Here is a 13,242-nt window from a genome sequence, read left to right as displayed (position 1 = left end):
GTTTATTAGATACGGGGTCTCAAGTCACATTGATGCAGCAGGGTTTGTTTAACGAAAAGTTCTCGCAAGATAAAATGGAAAATGGGCCTCTGGTGTTTAGCCTACGGGCAGCAAACGGCCTTGATCTACCCTATTCTGGCTATGCCATATTCGATTTAGAATTAGAAGGACTGAAAATACCGGGAAGAGGAATCGTAATTGTAAAAGATGAACATTGTATTGAGCCGCTGATCATTGGGATGAACGTAGTCCACGCAGTGTGGCATGCATTATTTAAACTCTCTGGGAGGTCTGTGTTTCCATGCCAACAGGAGAGGACACCATGGAAGAAAGCATTCGCCGCCTGTAGGAGAGTGGAGGCAGTGACCCACGAAGACGGAGCATTGGGCTATGTGTGGCCTGTCGGCCGACGGAGAATCCGAGTCCCCGCCCGCAGTGAGTTAGTAGTATGGGGCCGTGCCTGGAAAGGTCCAAATGGAGCCGAATACGAGGCCCTGATGGAGGCCATGCCGGAAGGAACTGATCTGGGAGTGGCCCGAGCGTTGGTCACCGTGCGTAATGGCCGAGTCCCCGTGCGCATCTGCAACCCCCACGCGTATAGCGTGACCGTGGGCAGACATCAAAAGTTAGGGAAGCTATATCCAGTGGAGGAGGCCGACGTCCGTGGACGACGAGACCTGAACCTGTCCCTAGGAACCGACGGAGCCGTGGAAGTGTCCCTGGTGAGCATCGAAGACGAGGGACCCGTGAAGACCTTACCTGAGGAGATGGAGGCGTTGACCCGGCGAGATGACCTACCTGACCAGCAGAGAGAAGAGCTGCATGCGATGATGTGTAAATGGAAGAAGGTGTTTGCAGTCCATAATGAAGATTTTGGGCAGACGGACGTGGTGCAACACCAAATACCAACTGGAGACGCGGCACCCATCCGCGAGAGGCACCGACCGCTGCCGCCCTCCATGTATAGAGAAATGAAGACCTTATTGAGTGACATGCTGGACAAGGGAGTGATAAAAGAGAGTTGCAGTCCCTGGGCAGCGCCCATTGTCCTGGTGAAGAAGAAAGATGGCAGCTGGCGTTTCTGTGTCGACTACCGTAAACTGAATGCCGTGACGCACAAAGATGCCTTCCCTTTACCTCGGATTGAAGAGACTTTGACAAGCCTGACCAAGGCTCAGTGGTTCTCCACACTCGACCTGGCCAGCGGTTATTGGCAGGTGGGTATGGACCCTCGGGATCGAGAAAAGACAGCGTTTACCACCCCTTTAGGACTGTTCGAGTTCCAACGTATGCCGTTCGGTTTATGTAACGCCCCCGCGACCTTCCAAAGATTAATGCAGCGATGCTTGAGTGGCCAGGTGACAGAGTCATTATTAGTGTACCTCGATGACATTATTGTATATTCACCTGACTTTTCCTCTCACATGCAGCACCTTGACCAGGTTTTCGAGCGGCTGTGGAGACACGGATTGAAACTGCGCCTCGATAAATGCAAGCTTCTCCAACCGGAGGTAAAGTTCTTGGGCCACGTTGTAGACAAAGAGGGAGTGCGCCCGGACCCTGAAAAGTTGGCTGCGGTAAGAGACTGGAACCCACCCTCGACTGTCCGCGAGGTCCGCGCTTTTCTAGGTCTGGCTGGTTATTATCGCCGCTTCGTGTCCTCATTTGCTGCCATAGCTAGGCCGTTAAATAGTTTGTTGATCGGAGTCCCGAATGATGTGAAGTCCCATCAGTGTAAAATAGAGTGGTCCCCTGAATGCCAAAACTCGTTTGATGCTCTTAAAACTGCCCTTACGCAGGCTCCAATACTGGCTTATGCAGATTATGACCGACCGTTTGTAGTGTATACTGATGCGAGTGGCCGCGGGCTCGGCGCCGTTCTGGCACAGGTCCAAGATGGCCAGGAGCGAGTAATCGCCTACGCCAGCCGAAGTCTACACCCTACCGAACAAAATGATGCAAATTATAGCTCCTTTAAATTAGAACTCTTGGCACTTAAATGGGCAGTGACCGAAAAATTTAAAGATTACTTAACTGGCGCTCATTTTACGATTTATACAGATAACAATCCTGTTGCGCATCTTCAAACAGCTCGACTAGGCGCGGTGGAACAGCGCTGGGCAGCCCAGCTAGCATCATTCACCTATGATATAAAGTACCGACCTGGAAAAAGCAATGCGAACGCAGATGCCCTGTCTAGGTTCCCTGTTCAACCTGTAGGAGTGGCCGTAGTGGAGTTGGCACCGGTGGAGAGAGAGGACGGGTGGGCTGGAGCTGAGTGGCGGGGAACACAGGATCGAGATCCGGACATCCAGATGGTGAAGAGTTGCGTAGAGCGGAGGAAACTGCCTACCCTTGGAGAAGAGGAGTTGGTCACGGGAAGCCAGGCAAATGTTACGACAGTGGGACCGGTTGCGCATCAGAGACAATGTGTTGTATAGGCAAGTGATTGATCAGCATACACAAGAATGTTACTTACAGCTTGTTTGTCCAGGGGCGCGACGAGAGGAGGTGTGGAAAGGACTCCATGAGGCCTCGGCACACGCCGGAGTGGACCGGACTTTGGCGCAGCTTCGGCGCCGGTTCTACTGGCCGGGCATGGAGGGGGCGGTGCGACAGTTCCAGCGAGGTTGTGTTGCCTGCAGCCTACTGAAAGACAGGATAGAGCCCAGGGCCCCCTTACAGCCATTCGAAGTATCGTATCCTATGGAGGTAGTGGCTATTGATTTTCTCACATTAGGTAGGCCGAATGACGCATGGCAGAATATTCTTGTAGCAACCGATTTATTCACCAGGTACAGTTGGGCTATTCCAACGCGTGACCAAACTGCGCCCACGACTGTCCGTGCGCTTTGGACACATATTATTCAGCCATTCGGTTGCCCGGCTCGTTTCCATTCGGACCGAGGCCCGAATTTTGAATCCGAATTAATGCAGCAATTGTGTCATACATACGGTATTACTAAGAGTCGCACCACCCCTTACCACCCAGCTGGTAATGGGGGGGTGGAGAGGTTTAATCAAACACTGTTAAACATGTTGCGCTCTCTAGATACTGATCGCCAAGGCAGATGGAATGAACACTTACCTGAGTTAGTACACGCTTATAACAATACTGAACATGGTGCGACAGGTTATGCGCCTGCGTACTTAATGTTTGGTCGCCACCTGAGGCGTCCGGTAGATGTAGCATTAGGAGTACCGTTGTCACAAAATCGAATGGGAGTGGGAGATTGGATGCAAGATCACCAGAAACGAATGGCCACAGCGTATAGGACAGCCGAGAAAAAAATGGTGCATATAGCAGGACAGCGTAAACAGGTCTATGACCGCCGAGCCGGTATGCCACCATTGTTACCTGGAGAGAGGGTGTGGGTACGAAACCGGAACCGACAGGGACAAGGTAAACTGGGCCCATGGTGGGACCCAGAACCTTTTGTGGTATTGGAGAGGGTGGGGGATGCGGGCCTAGTATACAGGATCCGACCTGAAAAAGGAGGGCGAGATAGAACGATCCATAGGAATGCATTAAAAGTGTGTATAGCCCCCAGGTCACCGATGGAGAGCCCCGAACCTGCCCCAGTAGCCGAACCGGTGGGACCAATATGGCCGCCTTATGTAGGGTTTTTCCCCGGTCCTAGGGAACCTGAAGGTCCGCGGCGCTCTGGAAGAGCGAACCAAGGACAGCCACCTGAGAGGTACGGGCATGACGTTTAGAACCAGTTGCCAGGGACTGCCAACGAAAAAGTAGGGGGGAATGTGACAAGGGTGAAATGAGGGGTTCTTAAAACTTTTGTAATTTGTTTTTATTGGTGCTTAATGTGTATAATTGCCTCATTTAACCCCACCATCTTATTATTTTTGTACCAATTATTATTACGCACTGTATTGTTTATAATTGTTTTCCCCATGATCCCCTGGTCACATGTATTGAGAGACATTGAGTGGCAGAGCGGCAGTCACGCGGTCACGCCCAAGGCCACGGTCATGGCCAATGTCCCCAGACAGACTGTCACCACGGACAAATGAAAGAAGAGGGAGGTGTGGTTTGGCAGGTACAAAAGCGGAGGCGGGACCGTTTGAAAGAGAGAACAGAGCACCCAAGTGACAGAGGCGTCAGTGAGGAGAAGGACAGCAGAGGGGAAGGTTGTGCCGAGACACGGAGTAGAGGAGTGCATAGATGAAGTAGACATACCAGCCACCTAGGAGTTTGGAAGCCGAGGTGTGCCTACATTCAAAGGAGAAACCAAGAGGAGAAAGCGATCGAACCGAAGGGGAGGAAGAGGCGAGTGAGACCAGACCATATGAGAGACGAGTGAGACCAGACCATATAAGGAGCGCTGAGACTGGAAAGTGGCGATAACGTTGCATACGCAACCAACTCAGCGCCAGGTGTAAAAACCTGGCTGGCGAGTGAGTATTCGAACAAGCAACGTTGAATCCCTGTATAACCACTGCCTGAGACAACGCAAATGTATCGTGTAAATGCACAGTGAACTGGTCTAGATCTCTATAATTGCAGGCGGAGAGAAAGAAGAGAGAAGACGAAGACGACTGGCCTCAAACCCTTTCCCATCTTACCCCCATATATGGACATGCAGCATTACCCCTGAACAAACCGTGTTGAGTATCTTGAAGCACTTTATTGGCACAGCACTTTACTTGAAAAGTATTTGTTGCACAGAAACCCCCCATGCTAAGGAACCCTTGTGATTAAGCCCCGCGTAATTTGCACAACTTTATAATTTATTTTATAGTTGTTGTGTAGATTAATTGTGTTTTGTATGTTTATATAGGTTTTATTAGTATAGTGTTTATTTGATTGTTTTTAAGGCATAGAAGCCAATGTATTAGGGACCCAATAAATATGACTTACCTTTTTTGATACACTGTATTCGTGTCCAGTTTCTTAAAGGGATATTCTCATGCCAGTGTTGTATTCTCAAAACCAAAAGTATTGAAACTTACCAGTTAACCTCGAACCTGTGAAAGCCTGAAGAAGAAGTTAAAGTGTATTCAAAGGGGACTTCCCTCTATAACAAAAGTGGCGTAGTCGACAAACAATTAGTTCAGATAGGACTCACAGTAATTACGCACCCAGCACTTTATTGTGCATTTATATTTTATTGTTGTGAGTTTTATTCTGGATTATTTATTAAAGGAGAAGAGTGCAATAGTACAAACAAATTGCAAGTCAAATGTGATACAATTTCGGCCCTGTTCACATATGTATATGTCACAGGGAAATTGGCATTCCAGGGAAATTGAAAAAGTACCGCTCGTTTTTAGGCGTGGGGCTTCAGCGCGAGGCGGGGGTTTTCGAGACAGGGTTTTTTACGCAAGGCACTCCTCCTCGCGAGGAAGAGGTGGAGGAGGCGGGAGGCGGGGCTTTGATGCGAGGCGGCGAGAGGAGGAGGAGGAAGCGCGAGGCGGCTTTTTTTTTAACAGGCATGCACTACTGTGTCACAAAAAAACACGACCGTCCATTCCTATACTGTACTTACTCACTGTGTGTTGACGTAGTGCAAGGTATCACAACATGCTGCATAACATATGTCTCTCTGTATGCTAATCCTTCCTTATGTCTCTCTGTATGCTAATCATTCCTAACACAAACCCTCTGTATTGGAGAAAAAGAACAAAACAACTAATAGTATTAATAATTATTAGTTAGTTACATTCACTTTACGCATTTTCACTTCCTTATTTTGGTCGCTTAAGTTTGACCTGCTCTTCACTTAAGATAGGGTGATGTGGCCCCTTTTTAAAAAAAATATAAATATATATTATGCTACAAGTGACTTAACGTGGTGTAACACAGGCTACCATTATGCTACAGAAATGTATACTTTACATAATGCTATGGAACACACAGGCTCAATATGGCAAACGACAGGCCACCATATATGCTATCTTATTAACAGAAAGGCAGGCTTTTGATCGACGGGAACACCAGACTGAAAGTACCAGACTGCTGTTAGGACCTCTACAGGCTTAAATACTGTGACCGGAAAACACACAGTCACCTCTGGTATACCCGACTCAACTGGTAGGACAATGCACACCATGTCACTTGTAAATGCAATATATATGGTAACTAGGGGAATAGAGGAAACACACTAATACTATGACATTTAGCCCATAGACATATAAAGATAGGTAGACGCCTCCTTCGGCTCTGAGGCATTGGTATCTCGGGGGCCATTTTAGAGTAGGCAAGCTTCCGCGTGGGTCACAGAAGGGGGCGTTCGGTAGGCCAATCAGAGGCAGGTGGGGGCGGGTCTTTTAGTAAGAGGCAGCCGCGCAGCAAAAGTCAGTTAGACGCGTTGTGATTGGCCAGTAGTCACGTTGAATGGTAGCTTGCCTACTCTAAAATGGCAATCGCGATACCAGTCGCTCTAACGAACTGCAGAGGCCAGGCATGCAATGCTCATTTGTTATGTTCTTGCACTCTATTTCAATGACGGGACGCGCACGTCGCTTAACACCGCAAGTCACACACTGCAAGTCACACAATGGACAATTGATATGCATCTAGGCCTATTCCTATGTTAATTCGCTAGATGTCAGTCGGGAGCCTTTGAAAACGTTGAGGTGCGAATTTAAAGTAGTTTTAAATCTATGCGTGTGCCTGTGTGTGCTCCTGGTCAAATAGGTTCTGGCACGGCGTGCAAGGCCGTCCAGTGAGCATTGCATCCCTGGCAGAGGCCAATGAGGTATCTAGGTTTCTATATCTATGATTTAGCCTATCTTGAAAACAATCGCTTGGGCCTATACCTTTATCAGATTTGTACAGTATCTCAGTATTTGCTGTCAAACTGTGTAATTCCCTACATATCTAAATTGCATGACTCTGCTTTGATGCAACAGGCGACACACAGGACAAACAACAAACCAGCATACAAACAGGAAAACAAACACCATAGACAAGAAAACAAACACTCAAACAAAACTCTCAGTCACCAGCCCTGGTACAGTATGTACCGTCGTACGGTTGTCTTTATCGATGCACTATAAGTGACTTTTTACATACCGGCGAATATACGCAAAGTTCGGACTCGTTCCGAATACTTAACACATTGGGTGCCAGGTTTTTTTAAAAACAGAGTACACTGAGTGCCAGGATTTTTAACCATTTTTTAGGAGCCGAGATACAGGCTTTTGAAGTCATAAGTTAACCAGAAAGTGGATTGGAGTCAAAATCTTCGGAAAATGATATCTCCTGGTGCTTAGAAGATAAAAAAATAAAAGAAAATTGGAAAAAAAAAAAATGGATTTATTTTTTTATTTTTTTTTCAAAATTTTTTTTTTTTCAAAAACCGTATATATACGGTTTTGGCACTCCATGTAAGTATTGCAAAAAACGTATATATACGGTTTTGGCACCCAATGCTTTTTTGCTTTTTTGCTCCATGTACGGAGCCATTGACTTTATAAGGTTTTTTTAAAAAAACGCATTATTCGCACGAAAAAATCGCCCCGGTGTGTAAGGACCTTTACTATAGTACCAAAGGTGCTACTATATCCTATAAGAATACACATAGCAGATTTGTAGATAACAGGGGACAAACTTGTTATACTGCAGATAACACCCTGCAGGGTTATCAATAGTCAGCGGAGCATTACTTATGCCCTGATAAGCAACACTTATCAGATTTAACTGACCACAGAAACACTGTTCTGCCATACAGGCTTGTATGGCTCGACTACCATACGCTGCTTTGTAATGAGACACAAGCAGTCTTATACCAAACTGCTAGGACAACACACTACCAAGTCACTTATAGCTGTGGAATACACCACTTAATATAACTAGAAATTGGAATTTGGAAGCGAGGAAAACAAGATTTAACTATAACATAAACCTTGTATCACAACCTAAAAACTTGTACAATACCAAACAAGAGGGAAGCACTTTTTGAAATCATCAAGTGACTTACCTCAGTTTGGTATTAGTGCTGCACAATTAATCAAAAAAAGATTGTGATCTCGATTCAGACACCTATGCAATCTCGATTTTAAATTATGGCGATTTTTTTTTCAATATAAAAAAAAAAAATGTTTATTTTTTTTTGCTTAATATTTTTATATTTACAAGAGAATCGTGTGAGAATCGTGATCTCAATTCTTATGGAGGAAAATCGTGATTCACATTTGAGCAAGAATCGTGCAGCACTATTTGGTATCCCACGTTCTGACACCAAATTGTTATGATTTCGGTTGACCATACATTATGGTCCCTAATAGTCTCCATCTATAAAGGTGGTGGTGAGTGAAGGTTTCTGTTGAGACGCACGCGTGGAAGCCAGTTGACACCAGGCAGTATCACACGACAAGCTCTAAAGTTTAATATATACAGTATTGTAGAGTGGACACATGACATGACCAGAAGATATGGAACAAGGACAAGAACAGAAAGGATAGGAAATAGAACATACATCTGTGGTGTCTGAGCATAGCGGACCGGTAGAAATAAGAATCCATATCCGGCGGCGGAGAATAAGCCAACGCTCAGAGTCCGAGTTTACATTCTCAAACAATTCACTTTATTGTCAAAGTTCTCAGCAATCCATACATCCAAGTCAATTCAACATACGGTGCATCTTTGTTCATAGAATCTGCTTATTCTGCTGAACGTGACAACTGTGTATAGCCAAAACACAGAGTCCTGCTCACTCGTAATGCAGGCCATTATATAGCAAGACAGTTAACACAAATAGCCTCTCTGCAGTCTGTGACTGTCAATCACATGCGTGGGCCCGCCCCTGCTTGGTCAATACAATGCATTTAGGATCTTCCTTGATTTGTGCACATAAAAGTATTCTCTTAAACCTTATCTATAGAACGGTACTTTTCCATACACTCACGTTATAACATTATTATTCAGCATTTTATTAGCTTTGAAATAAGTCTAAACAGTAACATGTCTGCCGTTGTATAAATTATTTAGATGATTAAAATGACTTAAAAGAAACGCATTCTTCTGCAGCTGTTGGGAACGTCGAATCACAAAGTGATCATATTGTCTCACTTAAGAGTTTTTCCCTCGGCCCTATTTTACTAAACCTTAGTCCTATATTTATCTGTGAATTTAGAGAAGATTTGTAAGCATTTAAGTTTGTTCCACCCAAGTGGAGAGCAGTTGTCAGTCTATTGGCCCTATTGCCTAGTTTAGACTGCGCTTAGCTCAGCTTGATTCCACGTTTAGACTCACATCCAAGACACAGGACAGAACAGCTGAAGGTGTCACCTTGAACAATTCACTGCAGCGGGCAGTCTCCACTAGGATCTCCCCAGATAGTGACTAGTGCCTTTTATGGTCTTCACCTGTTTATGAGACACTCTACCAGTTTTGTGCTTACAATGTACTAATATCATAATAATTTCATATTCCACTGTATTAGCCTTGAAATACACCACACATCTTATATCATTGTGCACAGACGTCAGTATCTCTGATAAAGTACTTGATGTTCATCTTGAAGCGTAGCCAGGAGCTCCAGTGTCCCCTTAGAAAAGATAAACATAATATAACTACAAATGAATCACACAGACAGTTACACATGCATTCTACAAAGCAGAAGAGAGATGGTGTATACCAGTGGTTCTCAACCAGTGGTCCACAGTGGTCCGGGAACCACCAGTGGTCCTTGAGGGGGTTCCAGGTGGTCCCCAGCTAAATGATGGAGAGTTGGTAACAAATGGACCCTTATAGGTCTTTAACTCTTGAGAGCGTAAAATGAAACCAAATGGACCCTTACGGATCCATTTGGTTTCATTTTACACTCTCAGTCTACTTTAGAGGATGTAGAAGAATTGTTATTTTGATCAACGTTTGTCTCTTGTTTGTTATCTCTCCTATGGTACCAACATCAATACAGCGTGGAATTGTGGACTAAATCTTATCCAACAACAACAAAATATTAAAAGTTTTGGGTCTGAATCGAAATCTCATCAAATGGTGAAATCCGTGGCTCAAATGCCGAATAAATAATGGGATTGTGAAGTTGTGTTATTGTGTATTATGGTATGTGTAAATGATATAATATATATATATTTTCTGTTTAATATATTTTTTCTCATATTTTGTGTTAATGTAAAACTGTTAGAGGGTAGGATATTATAAGCATTAGCTTCTTCCTGCTCATTTTCGAACACATTTATGATTTATTGTTCATTGAGATAGTTGTAATAGTTTTTAATATTTTTGTATGTGACTATTATTATGACTATTATTGTATTATTATTGTTTTTTTATTGTATGGTGTTCGAAACAAATAAAAACACCATGGAAAGCGGTGCCATCTTTTGGATGTAACGTTTGTCTACGAAACGTTTCAGTAAAATGTTCCGTTTACCTTTACGTCCCACTGGTCCTGATGGGCCCACTGGTCCTGATGGGCCTGTACAGAATGAAAAAAAAGTGTTGGTGTTTTGTTCTATTTTTCAGTTTATCTGTTATAGGACAATTGTTGTTGACACTATTAGAACATGTTTTTTGTTAGCACGATGCCTTGAAGAATCTACCGTATATAATTGTGGCTGAAATTCTCATCATTCCTTAGCGGCAAGGGTCTATACTACTTGACTAACAAAAAAAAAAGAAATAACAGCATGATCTGGCTTTGATTTAGACCAGTTTCCCAAGCTAGTATGTTTTTTTTATGGATTGGACTGGGTTAATACAGTATTGCATTTTAGTTTTGTAACCTTTCCTAGAATTTTCTCTCTCTCTTTTTCAAAAAAGTTCAAATAAAATTCGAACATTCCAGAAATTCCCCAAAATAGGGAAAATATCCGATCTACAAGCTAGCTCACAACAAGTCGTCATGTTGTGATCTTGTAGATGTTTTCAATAGGGGAGATTAATTAATAATGCATTATTGTAAGTTTGATATACCAACATTATCTAATGGGTGTTTTGAGCTTGTCGATCTGCTACTTTTGCTATTTTTGAATTTTAATCAGTTTTGGACACCGAAATTAGTATTTTTCATGGTGTAATAAATAATGTTCTGTGTTACCTCTGTCACCTGGACGTCCAGGACGTCCGGGTTCCCCGGGTGTTCCACGGAGCCCTGGGGATCCTGGAACAGAACAATGTCAGATGATGATGACAATCTCTAGTCGAAGCTTCATTTAAGTCTGGAGACAGACAAGAATCAGCCAGCACACTCTCAAGTTAATCATTTTTCAGTTTATCTGTTATAGGACAATTGTTGTTGACACTATTAGAACATGTTTTTTGTTAGCACGATGCCTTGAAAAATCTACCGTATATAATTGTGGCTGAAATTCTCATCATTCCTTAGCGGCAAGGGTCTATACTTGACTAACCAAAATAAAGAAATAACAGCATGATCTGGCTTTGATTTAGACCAGTTTCCCAAGCTTGTATGTTTTTTATGGATTGGGAGTTAATACAGTATTGCAATTTAGTTTTGTAACCTTTCCTAGAATTTTCTCTCTCTCTTTTTCAAAAAAGTTCAAATAAAATTCAAACATTCCATAAATCTCCGTCGTGGTCCCGTCCAAAACTATACTTTATCGCGAAAAAAAAGTAGTCCACGGTTGTTTGAAAAAGTATTCGGTTCTTAAGTCTGATGTCATTTTGTAGTCCGACGTCACGTCCGGGTCCAAAAGGCACCAGCACCGTCCACTCTTCATTGTAAACAAACATGTTGGAACCCGTAAATCTTTTTGCAATAACCTCATTTTTCAGAAATGAACCATTGAGGGTTAATAAGGGTCTTAATGCTAATATCATAGACAGTAAAAAGTAGGCTAATATATGTATTTATATTTAATTATTATTATTATTAACATTATAATATATATTTATTATATATATATATATATATATATATATATATATATATATATATATATATATATATATATATATATATATATATATATATATATATATATATATATATATATATATATATATATATATATATTTATATATAGATGTATATAAAAAAAGATTTCCTTTTGTTATTGTCGTTGCCAAGAAAGCGGTAGAATGACACTTTAGTCGTTATTTTTGTCTCAGGTCTGTTAAAACAGCAAGGGACACAGCACTGCGCATATTGGGAAAATACACACTTGGACCCGGAAGTTATTCTAGCGGGTCCCAACGTCACGTCTTAACAACCGAATTGTCCCAAGCAGGAGTCGAACCTAGACTGTACCAGTGGTAGTGGATTGGGGGTCTAATGATTAGCGAGGTGCACCACTGTGGCCGGTGCCAAGATTGGGTATTCTTGCTGTATTAGAATGTCATGTCCTAACTCTTCTAATGTAGAAGAAAGAAGTCCCCGCGCGGGTACCCTGACACATACTGTACAGTGACCAGCGGACCAGTAGGCAGCGGTTTCGGTAGGAGACACAAAGGAGACTCTTTGTGTCTCCTACCGGAACCGGTGCCGCTCATCACATTATTGGCTCAGGAATGCGACAAAAACTGAACAATATCCATGAATTCAAGTCCCCATGTGGTGACTAATCGATAGAAAAAATATCATTTTGGGGGTGAACTATCCCTTTAGAAGGTAGGGTAAGTGATAATATCACTTAATATCACTTACCACATACCAAATATCACTTAAAAAAAATTAAATAAAAATAAAGCACTATATTCGTTCAATAACAGGAGTCTCCCCGTCTCTCCAGATCTTTAACAAACACAAAATACATTTTCAGGTGGGAGGCCAATATTCAGCCAATCAGGAGAGAGTACCCATTTATCAGCTTCATTTTTATAGTGTTCCAGTTCCAATTTTGTTTGCTCATTTCTTTGTGTCATCACTTCCAATTTCATTTGTTTATCCTATGTCCTGTGTGAGTTCTCTCTCTTCATTGGATAAAATTGGTGTCCCGACCTGAAAATGTATTTTCTGTTTAATCAAGAGCTGGAGGGATGGGGAGAACCCTGTTACTGGCGCGTTTTGAGCTTGTCGATCTGCTACTTTTGCTATTTATGAATTTTAATCAGTTTTGGACACCAAAATTAGTATTTTTCATGGTGTAATAAATAATGTTCTGTGTTACCTGTACGTCCAGGTGGTCCACCAGGAGGTCCAGGTGGTCCGGGTGCTCCATCTGCCCCTGGCAATCCTGGAACAGAACAATATCAGATGATGATGACAATCTCTAGTCGAAGCTTCATTCAAGTCTGGAGACAGCCAAGAATTAGCCAGCACACTCTCAAGTTAATCATTTTTCAGTTTATCTGTT

The sequence above is a fragment of the Gymnoscopelus microlampas genome (genome assembly GCF_963454915.1).
Source record: "Gymnoscopelus microlampas genome assembly, chromosome: 13".
Lineage (NCBI taxonomy): Eukaryota > Metazoa > Chordata > Actinopteri > Myctophiformes > Myctophidae > Gymnoscopelus > Gymnoscopelus microlampas.
This window is presented reverse-complemented; position numbering follows the sequence as displayed.